The sequence below is a fragment of the Petromyzon marinus genome, chromosome 24 (assembly GCF_048934315.1).
Source record: "Petromyzon marinus isolate PM22_M1 ecotype Great Lakes invasive population chromosome 24, UKy_Petmar_22M1.pri1.0, whole genome shotgun sequence".
NCBI lineage: Eukaryota > Metazoa > Chordata > Hyperoartia > Petromyzontiformes > Petromyzontidae > Petromyzon > Petromyzon marinus.
In genome coordinates, this window is record NC_133690.1 from 4,646,675 (window position 1) to 4,662,297 (window position 15,623).

Consider the following 15,623-nt stretch of genomic DNA (forward strand, 5'->3'; position numbering starts at 1 on the left):
AGTAGACCTAGGTGCTCGGGGATAATCGACACAGCTGTTAAGGGACATTCACATGCACACAGACTAAGATCCCTCACATAGCTTTAACAGACTATTTGGGCGAGTGCAGCTAGCGAGCAACAATGAAGGCCGACACGGCACACAAGAGGGTGGCTGGCCAGCACCACGGCGGACCGCCTTTGTCTCCCAAATGGCGATGTTTACTGGTACTCATTTTAGGCCGAGTCTTAAGTGCTAGTGTTCGTAAGTCAGGTGATCCTAAGTCGGGTGTTTGTAAGTGCAGGTGTTCGTAAGTCAGGTGTTCCTAAGTCGGGTGTTCGTAAGTCGAGGGCTTCCTGTAATTTTCATTTCACAGGTCCAGCTGATTTTTAACCAGAAACAGATAACCTATGGCACTGGTAATGACCTATAACAACTGCATATAGCCTCTAAACTAGATTAAAGAAACATCTGTGGTTCATGTGGTGGATGGAGCTGAACAGGGCCCACTGGTGGAGGGGCGAGGCCAAGGGAAGGAGTGGGGACAGCCTCTGGAGAGAGAGGCAACAAGGGATACACGTGCGTGAGTTATGGCACAGATTATGAATCGGCTCACATAAGCCGGTGTGTTTTCGCAGCATTAATTTGAGTAGTTCTCAACGTACAGAGTCGAAAGATAACTCATTTTGACCGTATTAAACCAGCTGGCTGTGGTATTAAATGTGAACTTTGTACGACGTATGAATTTTATCTCAGATGAAAAAAAATATAATCCAGTGCAATCTGAAACACCCACCATAATCATCCATGGGGGTCTTTGGAATTGCACATTGCCTATGTTATGACTCTTGACCTAGATAAAAAAAAACAAGTCACGTGCTGCAGTGCAATGACTACTCAGCGAAAATTCGTAAATAACAAACTGTGGTCTTAAAAGTCCTTATATTTTTAATACGCGACATTTGAACAATTGCTCTTCTTCATAGCACGTGAAGCCAACACGTGCGTCAACAACATTGCCGCAGCACCCCCTGCTGGACTAAACACGCTACTGTGCCGCGGAGACACGTATCAGACGGCCACAAGCGAGTGGTGTCAAGTGTGATCATGATGATTATACTGGTAGGAACGAAGTTGTAACCTGAGTGTACCAGCCTGAAATAGATTAATGTCTCCGTCCGTCCCCTTTCAATACTTTAACGAAGTGAAATCTCGTGCTGTTGTGTGTAAAATCAGCAATAGACAGCGCAGAGACTTGTCCTACCAGCCCACCCTGCAGGGACCTGTTTATGAGGCTTGTTTACCCAGGAAAGCCTCACTGCAGGCGCGACACGTCCATGTAGGGTATCTAGGCGGTCGTCTAGGGCGTAAAGTTAAGTGGGGTGCCAAATTCGAGGAAAAAAAATAATTTCTCAACATTTCTGACGATTGATTGGACAGACGGACGGACAACCCGAATAATTATGCCTCTTAAAAAAACATTAAACGGAAAATAGGGAAAAATGTTTCCCAGTTTACCAAAAAACTCAGCCTCGATCTGCCCCTGGGGTTTGGGGGCGCCGATTGCTGGCAGTAGCGGGTCCAGGGCCGCCGCTGCCTCACTGAGTGAGCCTCGTGGCTCTTTTTCAGGAGGGTCCTGCCAGTTTTCACAGTAGGGGGTGGCTATGTATAATCCGAATTGTGTAATGTGTACTTTATATCAGAATCTATTACAGTACACTATACCATTTTGCGTGAAAACTCGGACCCATTATCTTGAAGTTATCGGGGGTGGGGCGTCTTTGCTTATTAGCATCTTTAGTATCTTGCGATTCACCAACGTTGGTTGGGGCAAGCCTGACTGCTGATGAGACACTGAATGTCGAAGCGAGCCCATAGCTTGCTTTGTATTGAATTAATACTGCTGACATTATGCACTCCAAGAAGACCGTGGGGCTGATGGGATTAAAAAAAACATTGATTTTGTTGTTTTATGCGATGAGACAGATACAGGATTGTGAATGAGACGTGTTTTTTGTCAATGTTACGGACGAATAGGTGAGAATGGTGTGAGTTTGTGTGTGAGTGAATGGCAAATGCCTGGAGTGTGTGGTTCGGATCAGGTGAGTGGTGCGTGGTGGTTGATGAGTATATCATGTGTGTGCCAGGTGAATGATATCTGGTGAGTGGTGAGTGTCCGCATGGTGAGCGGTGTCTGGCGATGGGTCAGTTGTCATCCATGTGAGGTCACGCCACCTTATCCGTCCTCTAGTGTGTGTGTCAATAATAACAATGTCAACTTTCAACACGCCACTACCGCACATCACTCGCTGGCTCTCGCAGAGAGGACAACGACTCGGAGGCGCGAGGAGGAACCACAGATGAGCGGGAAGGCAGCAGCCAGGCGACGAGTCGACGCCAACGATTGCCCAAGCTCTGTGGTCCTCTACAATTTGAGGTGGTGTGGGCCAATTAATGTGGGAGGAAACCGGAGCACCTGAATAATAACTGAACAAAAAATGTTTACCAGGTAAAGCTCACTCAGCTATAGAGCTCTTTTTTTCAGAAACGACCTGGCCCCAAATGATAGCTCAACGAAGTGGCTTATCTTGTGGAAATTTACAGCAGTCAAATACTCAGAATGCCCGTTTATTCTGTATATGAGGAGGTAAAAACCGGAGGACCCGGAAAAAATCCACGCGACCACGGGGAGACAGAGACAGGCAAACTCCAAATATACAGCAGGCGTCTGGGTCGGGATCGAATCCACGACCTCCTGTATACCAGGCGAGGTAGTTAACATCTCACCACCGTGGCGCCCATGCGTGCGAAGGGGGCAAACACTCAATCCCATGCAGTCCACATTCTTCCTTTACCGCCTTCTCCTGGCATAGCCAGGGGCATGGCACCTCCTCGACGCCCACGGCAAGGGAGTTTCACAACATCGAAGTGCGGTGATCCACCGACCCTCGCTGCTGCCTCCACAGTGCAGCAGCCACGTGCAGCAGCGTAGCCGCCACCGCCCAGCTTTTGTTGTGTGCGTGTGTACACAGGAGACGGTAAAAACGAGGCATGAGCAAATAATAAATGAAATTGTAAATTCTGAATCGTGACGAATTTAATTACTGGTGGGCTACATAACTGCTTGCCTTCGAACCATCCACCAGCAGCAGGTCTAGCAATGTTTTCAATCTCAGATCATTCATTTTCCAGTTCCTCCAACATTGATTCCATAGGGAGCTACAATGACTTTACAATATTTTTCCACGGAAACTTTCACCACTCTACATGGTCAATAGGCCTGATTGGGTACGACTTCATGCTAAGTATATGGTACAGTATTTACATGAGGTGGATGTGACTGTGATTCTCGTATTGTAAAATGTTTAAACACTAAATTCAGGACTGGACTTAGGAATGGACGATCGGGGCGGCTACTCATGGGCGAAAATTTGTAATGGAAAATAATGAGGGCATCGCCATGGGCAAATAGGGGTAGAGAGAAAGACACGGAGAGAAACACACACGGCGAAAGATAGACACAGAAATAGGCAGTGAGAGACATAGGAGTACAGTGAGAAACAAACACAACAACAACCGCCATTCGCCACTAAGTGGCGGTGACGTCACCACGACGCTTGTGCCAGGCTATGTGCATCTTGAGGCCACGTGAAGTGTCGAAAGCCCGCTGGCAGGAGGTCACGGGGCAGACCTAGATGCCACGGGTCTACTGACTGAGACGACTGGCTGATGCACCACCTGTGCCCCCTACTGTGCCAACTTGCTGTGCTTTAGCCTCCCGGCACTCCGCTCGTTGTTGTGAGCGTCGCTCCTCCGCCCTCCGTTGTTGTTGGAGGGCGACTGCCTCCAACTGCCCAGTAGCAGCGTCCTTCACGAGCCTCCTCCACAGAGGCCGATCTTGACACCGCTGGTACCAGTCATCGGCAAGTCCACTCAACTCCACGTCCTCCTGTACCACATCACTCCATCTCTTCTCTAGCCCGTGTCACGCCCGTTTAGCCCCCTCGATCCGGCTGAACAAAAGCTGTTTAGGTATGCGGTGGCTAGGCATGCGGGCTACATGACCCAGCCAACGCAGCCTTGCCTGCCGGAGGAGTTCACCAATGGGACTTTGTCCACATCTTTCAACGATTTGTGAGCTCCTCACACAACCTAGCCTGGTTAAACCCAGGATGTATCGTAGGCAGGCCAGCATAAATGTTTCTAACCGACGAACATGTTCCATTAGGGGGGTCCACGTTTCGCAAGCGTAGAGAAGGGAGGGAATGGCCGTTGCCGAGAAGACATGAAGCTTTGTGCGGAGTGATAGACCAGGAAGCTTCCACACAGCGTTACGCAACCGATGAAAATATAATGCCGCTCGACTGATTCGGGGGTAGACCTCTGCTGTTAAAGTGGAGACGGTCATGAGCACACTGCCAAGGTATGGGAAACGCTCCACTCTCTCCACAACTGCCCTATCACCAATTGGGAGTTGTGGGGGTGGAGTGTCCGATGGTACAAAATACCCAGGCAGGTGCTTAGTTTTGGTGGGGCTGATGGTAACGCCCCACCTCTTGGTGGCAAGCTCCAGGTTCAGCAGCAGAGCCTCCAACTCTTCCTCTGAGTGAGCAGCAATTACTCGGGCATCGATCAGCCTCCCATTGTATCCGTACCAAATGGAAATTCCTCCGGTACAGCTATTGAGGGCTTCACGAACTACGTGGTCAAAATAGATGTTAAATAATGTGGGAGCCAGAGGACATCCCTGTCGTACCCCAAGGTGTACGGGGAATAGCTCTGACTCCCGGCCACGTAGTTTTACCCAGTCCCGCTCACCATCATGAAGGTCCTTAATGATCGTGAGCAGAGGGACAGGGACTCCGAAAGCATGAAGAACCCAGAGCCCAGGCCTACAAACACACACACACACACAAAGGGACACAGACACAGAGAAAAACCATCATGCAGACTCTGGTCATCCTCACAGTGGCTTTTGGCTGGCCATAGAACAAAGACGGCCACCACATCACGTGTTTTCTGATGCAGTTTTACAGCCGTCTGGAACGCTGTCCCGATATTAGGAAGCCACTGGAGCTATGCAATTTTAAATATAGATTGAAAACTAATTTCTTTATAACTTATTTTTGTATTTAGTAGGCTGTCTTTCCCCCGCACCTCCGATTAGCACGGTTGGCAATGTACGGTACGAAAGAAGTTCCACAGATATATAGAGACAGACTCAGAGATAGAGAGGGACATTCAAAAAAAGCAGTACAGAGAGAGACACGAAACTTTAATACAGAGATAGGGAGAGAGAGAGAGACAGACACAGAGAGATACACAGACTGAGATAGAAACAGATAGAGAGACAGAGACATAAAGAGAGATGCAGAGAGAGGGACAGTGACATACAAGTGTTGTGGCCCTAACTAACCACACGGAGACGTCTGCTGGAGGAAACGCGTTTATTGTAACAACTCTTAACACTATGTTAAGACTACTCTGTTAAACACTACTGTAACACCCGATAGCCTAAGGGAGAGACAGCCTCCCTTCTAGCGTGTCCTACACACGCCGGGCTACGCTACACGCCGGTGCCTTGCGACGGCGGCTAGGGGAAGACTGGACCGACCGACCCACCCCGGGGTACGGGACTCGCCCTGGTCCGCTGCAACCCCGGCTCTAGCGAGAGCCTCGGGGAGGGTCCCCGGGTGCTGGTCCAGTCTTCAGGTCTTCAGATGTCTTCAAGCTTGAGTTGGCGAACACTCCCTGGCCCGTCCCGAGGGCCGGCCTTTTATCCCCAGGTCGAGGTCACCCCTCCCCTCATGAACCTTCTAGAAGGTCTTAGTAGGTCTTAATTCTTAAGGGGGTTTAGGAAGTGGTGGGGGTCCCCATCCCCCTCAGCCCCCAGCCCCTGGGGGGTCTGGGGTGTCAACCTCCGGTCACGGAGGGGCGGGGGTTTGACCCCTACACACCTCGCTCTCTCGGCTGCCCCCTGTCGGCCCATGAGCGTGGTGGCAGGTCAGCTGCCTAGAGCACCTTATTATGGCGCATTAAAGTAATGATCAGCCACAGCAGAAGTATTGGTCCTGCAGTCTTTCAGATCTGCCTTATGTTCACGAACACGGCCCGAGACATGTCGTTTGGTTTCCCCAATGTAACTGCTGCCGCAGATACAGCTTAGTTTGTAGACGCCGGGATATTGCATGTCAGGAAACTTGTCCTTCACAGATGGGATCAGGTCACGAATTTTATGTACTGTGTTAAATCGGGCCTGGATCTTGTGTTTGTTCATGATTTTATAAATATTTGTGGTTACCCCTGCTATGTATGGCAGGGTGATGGTTTTGATTGGATCCTCAGATGGCTCCTTCCTCACGCTTGGGGTGAAGGCTTTGCGGATTGTGTAGTCAGAATATCCATTCGCCTTGAGAGCTTGGTGTACGTGTTTTAGTTCACTGGTTAGGTGTTCATGGTCGGAGATACACTGAGCTCTATGTGTAGCGTTTTGATGAGGGAATTCTTCTGGGATGGATAGTGGTGGGAATCAGGTTTTAAGTAGGCGTCAGTATGGGTTACTTTCCTGTAGACAGAGTGGCTCATTGAGCCATCTGGTCTCTTTTTGATTAAGACATCCAAGAAAGTTAGCATGCCATCCTTTTCTACCTCCATGGTGAATTTGATGGCTGGGTGTATGGAATTGATGTGGTTGAGCCGGTCGGCCATGTGGCCAGATGCCAAACGTGTCATCCACGTACCTCTTCCACAAGGACGGGCGTAGAGTGGATGCTTGGATGGCGTCCGTCTCAGATATTTCCATGAAAATATTGGCCACAACCGGAGATAAGGGAGAACCCATTGGGTGCCTTCAGTTTTTTTTGTAAAATGATGGTGAATATGTATGTCTTAGCATTTGCTATTAAAATATGAAATAATTATTCTTTATTAGATTAAATCATTATTTTTTATTATATATTAAATGTGGGAGCTGGAGAACATCCCTGTCGCACATACAGAGGGAAAAAAGTATTTGATCCCCTGCTTATTTTGTACGTTTGCCCACTGACAAATAAATGATCAGTCTATAATTTTAATGGTAGGTTTATTTGAACAGTGAGAGACAGAATAACAACAACAAAATCCAGAAAAACGCATGTCAAAAATGTTATAAATTGATTTGCATTTTAATGAGGGAAATAAGCATTTGAGCCCTCTGCAAAACATGACTTGGTGGCAAAACCCTTGTTGGCAATCACAGAGGTCAGACGTTTCTTGTAGTTGGCCACCAGGTTTGCACACATTTTATATCAAGGCCACAGTATCGTTGATGAGTGTGAGTTAATTTTTCTTCTCAAGAGGCAAAGTATCACCGGGACCTCGTGAAGAATGGCACTTTGGCAAGTGGCCCGTGGCCATAAGTTCACCGCGTGCTGATTTCCTATTCTCCTTACTGCAGGAACTCGTGAACATGGACACCACGGTCGTGGACACTTCCAGCAAGCCACGGCTAGCTGATTGGAAGTTCGGCCATCAATCGGTAGGGAGTGACTTGCATATGCAAACACATACAGAACTGTAAAAAAGACAACGATCCCCTATAGAGCCTAGAAAGACTTTTGGAGCAAGTGCTGTTAGCAAGCATCTATGAAGGCCGTAATTGTGGCACACAAGGGGGTAGGTGGCCAACACTTCGCCGGGCCGCCTTTGTCTTCCCAATGGCAATGTTTACACATTCTAGATTTAAAGCTTTCGTGACTGCTAGGATCCATACTCTTTGGTTCTATTGGGTTAAGTCACGTAGGTGAAAATAAAATAACAAAAAATCACGACGTTTCGTGATTTTTTTGTGTCGTGATTTTTTTGTTATTTTATTTTCACCTACGTGACTTTACCCAATAGAACCAAAGAGAATGTTTAAACACTTCACAAAGTACTCATTTGAGGCTCATTCGACTTTAGGGAAGCCCCAGGACCCATTCAGATAATCGTCACTGGTATTGTCCATAAGCAGCCCTAGAAGTCGGGTCACCGGGTTCGTAGAGCAGCGCGCTATCCGCTACACTACTGCTCCGCACGTACATACACACATGTACAAGTACCAACATGCGTACACACACATGCAATGACAGCCATGTTAACGTGTTCGCTGTAAAGCCCAGAGCATGGGTTTAGGATGTGCGAGCGAATCGCTCGTTTGCCTCGGGCGTTCTCGATGAGCTGATGTTCATGGCGGTCTCCTTCACAGGTCTCCCAGCCCCGGGGGGGAGATGCTTCCCCAATGTATGAGAATCAACAGCCACCGGGGTTCGTGCAGCAGAAAGACGGTCACAGGTGAGACGCACGCACGCATACACACAAACGAACGCACGGTCACGAGAGCATCGCCGTTCACACCCGGCGCCACATCCCGTCCAGGCACGGACACGGACCTCTTTCTGTCTCACCCACGCGCCGTGCCCCCCTGCGCTGACTCAGCTTGCGTGTGCCAGGTGGGAAAGATGGGAGGGGCGGGTACCAACGGACTGCGCGGCTTAACGCTCGTTTTCTTCCGCAGGTTTATCAACGTTGCGCCTTGCAACGAGCGTCCGCCCCACCCCGACCCCGCCGCCTGCGAGATGTGAGATAGTGTGCTGCTGGGTCGGCACCTCCTGTGAACACGGTTCTTCCGCTGGGGACCTCTGGGAGATGGCTCCTCATCCTCCTCTGTGGACTGTTCTCAACATGGACGCTCATGAGAGGAAAATCTCTCCAATCCGGACGGATGTTTGGGATAGCCTCTCTTTTGATAGTGCATGAATTACTAACTCGTAGGCTTTTGCGACCAATATCCATAATATAGGTTTTTTTGCGTTAGATCACGTAAATATAAATATGTCGTTAAACCTGCCACCACCCGACAAAGGTTTATCACGTAAACAGAACATGGCAATTTGTTACTAGTACAGCACACCAGTGTGTTGGAGAGAAAATCTACAACATTTACAATCCGAGTACGACGTTTCAGCAGTTATTACAACTAGCTTCATCATCATGAAGCTACCACCTGTTTTGTTGATGACGTCACTTGTAAGCGCTTATTGTGCGAAGGGGGGGGGATTAATGAATGCATATACATTTTAATGGGTATCAAGTGTGCATTGCGTTATATATATGGTAATAATCAGCGTACATTATGCGTGCACATGTATGCACATTGTTCTTGAACCGCTTGTAGTTTGCGAGCAATCAATGAGTACCTGTTATTGTCTTTGTACAGGTAATCCCCATTTATGTATGGTGACCTGTATGGGCATGCATTTAAACAATGTATTATCTGATTATTCACTTCTTAGCAGCACTAAGCCTGTAGCTATCGGAATGGTTACAATTATTTCTTATCAATTCCGATAGATTCTTTCATTACTCTTGACCGGTAGTAACTAGTTTTGCACAGACCTTCGAAATGATCAGAATCACTTGAGTGTCATTGTTGGCATGCGTATTCTGCCACTGCTGACAGTTGTATTTGGGAATATTTTATATTGATTTGGTGTTCTTTTGATCATGCTGATCATTCGTCATGTCTGCCCAATATAGCATTTGCCACAAGTGCAATTAATCTGTTGCACACCTGCTGGTGATAGCTTCGGTAATACATACTCTTTGGTTCTTTCGGTAAAGTCACGTAGTTAGAAATAAAATGAAACAAATCACGACGTTTCGGGCGCAACACAAGTGTCTGTCATCAGGTGGGACAACCACAGCAAGAAAAAATTTGCTGAAGTGGGCGAGAGAGCTGCCGTGGCAAGCGGTTATATAGGTAATAAAGGGGGAGGAGCAAGGGGGGAGAGAGAGAGGGGGGGTGGTGTGAAGTAGGGGGAGGGGGGTGCTGCGTGAGCGCTCTGGGTAGAGAGAACGTGAGGCAGGGGGGGGAAGTGGGCGGGGCTGGAAGTGGGAGGCTGTGAAAGCCGGGAAAGCTGAGGCTGCGGGGAGAAATTAAGTAGGAAAAATAGGCTAGTACCCAGCAGATATGATGGAAATAACCATAAACAGTTAAGGTTTTACCTGGTTAATAACATCCTTCCAATGATTGCTCAATTTGTTTCCATCTTTTCAGTTGAAGTTATGTCTGTTTATATATCTGGATGGATTCATGAACAAACCTTTAATAGTACCCGGAAGGTTTTGCACAGTACCTTGGTCTTGGAAAAAACAATATCACGCGAGCCCACAACGGTATAACAATGGTAAGCCACGGCAGAGGTATTGGTTGTGCCATGATTCAGATCTGCCTTGTGTTCGCGAACACGGTCCGAGACATGTCGTTTCGTTTCCCCAATGCAACCGCTACCGCAGGTACAACTTAGTTTGTAAACTCCAGGATATTGCATGTCAGGAATGACATCCTTCACAGATGGGATTAGATCACGGATTTTGTGTACTGTATTGAATCGGACTTGGATCTTGTGTTTGTTTAAGATTTTTTAAATCTTTTTGGTAACACCTGCTATGTATGGTAACGTGATGGTTTTGATCGGCTTCTCAGGGGGTTGTTTCTCCATGGTTGGAGAAACAGCTTTGTGAATAATGCGGTCCGAGCACCAATTCATCTTGGGGGGCTGGTGTACGTGTTTCAGTTCACTGGCAAGGTGGTGTTGGTCGGAAATGCAGTGGGCCCCATGGTGTAGTGTTTTGACGAGGGAATTATTCTGTGCCGGATGATAGCGGGAATCAGGTTTCAAATAGGAATCTGTGTGGGTGGCTTTCCTGTAGATAGTGTCCCAACGAGCCGTCAGGTCTCTTCTCAAACAAAACATCCAGGAATGGTAGCTTACCATCCTTCTCCACTTCCATGGTGAATTTGATGGATGGGTGTATGTAATTGATGTGGTTGAGAAATTGGTTCAATGCTGGCAGGCCATGTGGCCAAATGACGAGTGTAATCTACATATCTCTTCCACAAGGAAGGCTATCACTGGTGATAAGGGGGAACCCATGGGGGTACCTTCATTTTTTGCAGAAAGTACCATTCCAGGTGAAGTAAGTGTTGGTAAGGCAGGGCCTAACCAGAGTAGATACATCAGGATTCAGTTCATGTTGGACTAAGTCTTCAATTATTGCTAAGGTGTCAGGTACAGGAACCTTGGTGAACAGAGAAACTACATCAAAGCTGACGAGCAAATCATCTGCGGACAGTGAAATGCCCTTGATTAGAGAGACCAAGTGAGTTGAGTTATGTACTGCTGAGGTAGTCTTGCCCGTGAAAGGAAGCAAGGTATCAGACAGAAAACGGGCCAGTTTGTAGGTAGGTGAGTTGATAGTTGAAACGATTGGCCGAAGTGGAGTACTTTCTTTATGGATTTTTGGAAGACCATAGAATCTTGATGGTCTAGTAGCAGCAGGTTTTAGGGAGAGCCGTTTGAATGGCTCGATTAGAGAAGTCGAACTGGTAATGATATTGTTGGTTTTTGTAGCCAGGCGGTTGGTGAGATCTTTGTTGATTTTTGTGTAAAGCCATTATTAAGGTCCTTGATTTTGTTGTTGTATGTGGTTTTATCCATGATGACAGTAGCATTGCCCTTGTCGACTGAGAGGTTGACTATGGCATCTCTCTTTTTTCAATTTGCCGAGTTCAGAGCGCTCGTCTTTGCTGATGTTACTAATGGGTTTCTTAGCATTTTTAAGGACGGTGGCAATTTCAGATCTTGCCACGTTTGTCGGGATGTGTCCCAAGCCTTTGAGGTCTACATCTACCCTGGCATTAATATCATCCACTGGGATGTGTTTGGGGTGACAGCAAAATTCAGCCTTCTAGCTAGTTCCGATTTTAGGCTATCGGAGATTGTGCTGCTACTCTAACAGTCTTGTTACCATCTAGCTTTTTAATGTGTGGATCTGGTTTCTTTTTTGACAAGTTATTGAATTTAGCAATAAGGTTAACCTTTCATTTGCAGGACATTGTTGTGGCAGAAGAAGCAGTCATGTTATCTACAAGGTTCCAATCAAATGCGGACATTTGATTTGTTAATGTTAAGTGTGATTGTAGTAGACATTTGTCTAAATGATCAAGTTCAAGACGGAGTATTCTTATCCTCTCTGAGATTAGAGAAAGGCTAGCTCTGAATAAGATCCGTTTGGCGTTAGGAGAAGTGACAGAAGCACACGTGAGTGTAAATGTGGTCGGTAATACCTTGTTGTCGCGGCATCTCTTCAGAAAGGTGAGAGACTTGATCATGTGAGCCTTCTTGTCTCGTAGTCTGTTAAAAGCTCTAACACGTGTGAAAACCCTCCCTGTAGAGGTGGTTAAATCTTGATTTGAAGCTTTCGTGACTGCAGGCCCCATACTCTTACACTCACATCTGCTTCTGTCACTTCTCTTAACGCCAAACGTATCTTATATTCACCATCTTGAGAGGCGGAGGGGCACAAGGGTCGTCGTAGAGGAGGCCATCATCATCCGTATCAATGGGCGTGGAGTCCGTCAACATGTCAGACTCGGACTGTGGCAGGTAGCCACTGCCTTCTCCGCTGCTGGCGCCGCTGCTGCTGTTGCTTTTGTAGATGCTGCGACCGCTGCCGAGGCACATGCTGATGCTGGCGAGGCTCGTTCTCACGCTGTTGCTGTTTCTCTCGAAGAGCAGCGCGTCCGCAGTGTGGACGGGGAGGAAGCTCATCGCCTCATCCACGAGCTCGATCAGCTTATCCCGGTCTATCCCTCGCGGGGCGGTTGTTTCTGCGACAGAAGGACCCGCCCTCGTGACTCACGCGCACTCGCAGCGCCCGAGAAGGTGGCATCGCAGAAACACTTTCAAAGCCATTTGGACGAGAGCCTCTGTCCGCATTAAAGGCACTGCTTCAACACGTTTTACCTTTAAGGGTGCCACGGTACCGAGATGTTAACTATCTCACCTGGTATACAGGTGGTGAAGAGTTCGATCCCAACCCTGACACCTGTTGTATATTGGGAATTTGCACGTCTCTCTCCCTGTGGTCACGTATATTTTTCTCACGGTCCTCTGGTTTTTCCCTCCACATTTAGAATCAACATCACGGGTTTAGCAACACCTTAGACTGGTCGAGTCTCTCACCGCGTGTCCCCCCATCCCTCGCAGCCGTGCCGAGCGCAATCCCCTCACCTGGTCTCCTACCCTTGACAGGCAAGTCCATCGTGCACCTCCATCTGCTGAGCGCCTTCTTGACATCTTCCATGCTCCCCTTCTTCTTCTCCTTCTCCTCCTCCTCCTTCCGCTTCTTGGCGGCATCGACCGCGGCGGCGTCCCGCCACAGCTGCTGCAGGACTTGGCGCGCCCTCACCTGGGTTTTGGCGAGCTTTCCTTGAGCCTTGAAGAGGGCTTTGTCCGCCACCGACCGACGTGACCCCTTCCCACTAAAAACGCCGCAGCAGAACAGGCTGCTCTCCTCCTTCTCCAGCAGGCCGTCGTCGGGCGACAGGTTGTAACGCGTCGCGGTCGGAATGTGATCAATATCCACTTGTCTGCAAAGGCAGACGGAGCGTAATTTGGGGTCACAGATGTTCGCAGCCGTCGCGCCAACAGTCACGAGCTTCTGTCACTTTGCATTCACACTCGAGTCAAGTGAAATCACAATCCTTATTTATATTGGAGGAATCCGATTAGGTATGAAGCTATTTTGGGGCCGTCCATAAATGATGTCTCGCACAGAGGGGGTGGAGGGGGATCAGACATTTGTGATGATGTGTGACGAGGGGGGGAGGGGGGGTAAGAGAAATGTGACGTCACATCAAAATGCGCAACTTTAAATAAACTTAATTAAATATAATTGTTATAACACTAATTTTAAATTTTGATTTAAAGCTTTCGTGACTGCAGTAATTCATATTCTTAGCTCTTTCGGTAAAGTCACGTTGAAGGGAAACAATACAATAATAAAGTATATATAAAACAATAAAAATTGCATTGCAAACCGACACACCTGATGACGACCGTTTGTGTTATGGTCGAAGCATCGTGAGAATTTTTATTGTTTTATATATATTTTATTATTTTATTGTTTCCCTTCAACGTGACTTTACCGAAAGAGCTAAGATTATAACACTAATTTTGATAAATTTTCATTATTAACTATTTGATTATTTAAATTGACTAAGGTCACCTTTTATTTATTCCATGAAGGAGCATTTTGCTTCTCCATGGGAGAATGGACAAACATACATTTAGAAAAAAATTTGAATGACTGTTATTAAACATTTTTATTCCAATGATTCGACCAGGGCTTTTCATTCTGTGGAATCAATGTGAATGTTTTAATTATACTCTCCATTTTGCTTCGTTCTACTACTAAGTTTCAAGCCTATTTTATAGTTATAATTACTTTCAATTTTTTTAGAATTATAAGAGAATTTCAAGAAATATTCTGAACATCTGCTGTTTCATTTAGACGTTGAATATTTTCAAGTGAATTTTGTGCTAAATTTCAGCTTTCAAACGCCTCCTTTTTAATACATGTTTTTGCCTACAACATCAGAGTGCAGCGCCACATTAAATACGTGCAACAATGACAATAGGTTAAAGTGATTTGAAGCATGTTTTATTTTCAAAATGTAAATATGGTTGGGGGGGGGGGGCAGAGCCTTGTGACGTCATATTTGAGGGGGGTATGACTTTTTGTGACGCCGTGTGACGAGGGGTTGTGTGTTTCCCCTCTCTCGTGAATTTAGCTCTTCTGTGCCTGGTGGTGGCTGCTTGTGTTGCAACCGAAACGTCCTACGCTATTGTGTTATTTTATTATTTCTTATTTATACGTGACTTTACCGAAAAAAAACAAAGATTGAGGGGGGGGGGTCAAAAATCGGCCAAAATCGCGTGACGTCATTTATGGACGGCCCCTTTTCACAGATGTCTAGTTGGGGATTGGTCAAAAAGTTACAACAATACAAAAACACGATAGGAGTGCAGAGTACAGGAAAGGTAAGCAATTCACTTCAAAAATATATACAGTAGAACCTCGGAGATCGAACGCACCAGAACTCGAACAAATCGGTGTTCGAACGATATTTAGTATTTCCCAACATTTTTTGCCCCGGAAACCGAACGAAATTCGGAGGTCGAACGGCCAATCGCGACTTGAAAGAACCTGTACGGCTGAGAAGCGTATGGCCAGCAGCGTGCATGACGCTTGCCCAGACAAACAGGACTCCCCTTCCAAACAATGACACCACCACCTCCTCCTCCTCCTCACCACCTTCCACTCAAGCCATCAACTCTCCTTACTACAGGTAAAGTGAAGTTCAATGTTCATTTATTTATTCCATATACTCATTCATTTATTCCATTTATTTATTGTTTCTTGTTTTTTTGGTATGATTTTATGCATGTAATTACTGTAAACTGCGTGTAAAAACTGCTTTATAATGAGAGATTTCTTGTGTCTGGAACTAATTAATGTAATTTACATTAATTCTGATGGGGAAAATTTATTCGGTGTTCGAACAAATCGGTGTTGGAATGGCCTTCTGGAACGAATTAAGTTCGATCTCTGGGGTACCACTGTACAAATGAAACTCAACTAGGTTCATGCTACCAGCTAAAGCCTACTGAGCTATTAGATTGTTTTCAGAAGCAAGATAGCCACAAATGATAGAGGGGGCCGTCGGGATGAGAGGGGATGTCGACAGGAGGTGTGAATGAAAGGGAGCAGGGGAT

At 46.9% G+C, this 15,623-nt stretch overlaps 1 long non-coding RNA gene across 1 annotated transcript; it reads left to right on the forward strand.

The window, feature by feature from the left end:
- The first annotated feature begins 7,055 nt into the window (after positions 1-7,055).
- On the forward strand, positions 7,056-9,656 carry LOC142928895 (uncharacterized). Its single transcript, XR_012945192.1, has 3 exons — positions 7,056-7,498; positions 8,207-8,292; positions 8,516-9,656. It is a non-coding gene; the product is annotated as an uncharacterized LOC142928895 (long non-coding RNA).
- The last annotated feature ends 5,967 nt before the right edge of the window (positions 9,657-15,623 follow it).